Here is a 1,954-nt window from a genome sequence, read left to right as displayed (position 1 = left end):
GGTCTCCCCTGCCAAGCCTGCAGGGAGAGGACTAGAGAGAACAGCCATGAGCTGAGACAGGGGAGATCCAGATGTTAGGAAGAGTTTTTTCCCTGTTAGGGTGGTCAAGCACTGGCATATTGCCCAGGGAGGTGGTGAAGTCACCACCCCTGGGAAGTGTTTATGGGGCATCTGGATCTGACACTGGAGGATATAGTTTAGGGTTTGGGGGTTGCAGCAGTGACAGGTTAATGGTTGGACTCGATGATCTCAGAGGTCTCCTCCAACCTTGATGGTTCTATGAGGTGGCACCTGGAAGTGACACCTTCAGTGCCTCAAGCCCTGGCACAGACTGCTCAGGGTGGTGTCGCCATCCCTGAGGGGATGTAACAGCCACATGGATGTGGCACTTGAAGATATGGTTAGTGGTGGCCCTGGCAGTGATGAGGGAATGATTGGACTCAATGATCTTAGACAGCTTTTCCCAGCTATATGATTCCAGAATTCTCTGATCTTTAAGCTCTTTGCTCTGTGGGTCTGTTATCCTGGTCCCAGAAAGAAGGATGATGGTGATGATGCTGACGCTGGGAAGAGATTCCTCACTCTTGGGATAAACATCCCCTTCCACCCTGCTCCCTGCAGCCACATGGGCTGTTATTTTCCACCTTTCCAAGCAATTCCACCTCTCCAGCCAATGCTGAGGCCCAGCTTGCTCTGCTGTGTGGGGAAACACACCCTGAGGGGATTAATTACAGCTCAGTCAGACAGATTAATGCTGTTTCCTGCCAAGGCCAGGCCTGTCAGGGATGCATTTGAAGAGATCTGGAGCTGGAGTGGGCCTTGGAGAGATCCCCAGGGCAGCACCTGTGGCTCTGAGGGACAAGAGACCAGGGACAGGTTGAGGTAGCTCAGGTGTGAGGCAGCGATGGAGAACATCATGTCAGAGCTGTTCCCAGAGCTCCTGTGGGGACCAGTTGCCCTGAGCTTTGCCATTCCTCATGGATTTGTCCCTCGCAAGGATGAGGCTTCCTTCTTTTAACTCACAGGATTGGGTTGGGGTTTTTTTTCCCCTTTCTAAAGAAATAATGCATAAACCTCATTATTTTCCCTTGACCTTCAGGGCAGCAGTGGCTAAATTGCATTGGAGAGTGGAAGGGAGAGAAATCCTGCAGCTCCTGTAATTAAAAAGGAGCACATGGCTTGTCTGGGAAAAAGAGATTCTACAAGAATTGTATCTCAGATTATTGCCTTGATTAGGTTTGCAAAATGTGTTTGGGAGAGCTCAGAGAAGGCTATTTAATGTGTTTATTTCTGCCTCTCTCAGGCATTGGCAGGGAGTGTTGAGGGGCTGATTCCAGCCCTTGGAATTCTGCTAGGAAGGGGAATTTTTATTGATGGCTTCATTGACTCAAGCAGAGTCAGGAGCTTTGGAACCAGAAGTGTCAAAAAGCTCCTTGATTTTCCTAATACTCAGCATTCCTGTGGATGCAGGTCAGCACTGCAGCTGCTGGGAAGGGGGGAAATGGGAAAAGCACTCCATAACTGGACAATGGAGATGTCCCAGAGCCAAAACCAATCCCTCAGAAGGTCAGGTTTGTAGGTGCCACATCTCCACCTTGAGTAGTTCATCCCAGCACCGTGTCCAGGGTTGATTTGAATAGTTGGATCACAGAATGGATGGGGATGGTCTTTTCCCATGCCATGATGGTCCTCACATTGGTCCTTCTTGCTTGAGAATCCGTGTTTTTGGCAAAGGAGGGACAAGGACAGGGTAAAGAGACACTGTCACAGGGCAAGGCAGTGCTGTCTGCCTGGGCATCACTTGTGGCAGCACATGGAGTCATGGAATGGTTTGGGTTGGAAGGAGCCTTAAGGATCATTCAGTTCCATGGCCAGGAACACCTCCCACCAGCCCAGGCTGCTCCAAGCCCCATTCAACCTGGCCTGGAACACTCCCAGGGATGGAGCAGCCACA

The 1,954-nt window shown here is 50.6% G+C and overlaps 1 protein-coding gene across 1 annotated transcript in view; it reads left to right on the top strand.

Annotated features, from left to right (window-relative positions):
- Nucleotides 1-1,954, top strand: part of EFR3B (EFR3 homolog B (S. cerevisiae)) — a gene marked incomplete at its 5' end in the record, with an annotated part of 26,378 nt that overhangs the window by 9,317 nt on the left and 15,107 nt on the right. The gene's annotated exons all lie outside the window — the stretch shown is intronic.

This window comes from Acanthisitta chloris, unplaced genomic scaffold (genome assembly GCF_000695815.1).
Source record: "Acanthisitta chloris isolate BGI_N310 unplaced genomic scaffold, ASM69581v1 scaffold13022, whole genome shotgun sequence".
NCBI lineage: Eukaryota > Metazoa > Chordata > Aves > Passeriformes > Acanthisittidae > Acanthisitta > Acanthisitta chloris.
This window is presented reverse-complemented; position numbering and strand designations above follow the sequence as displayed.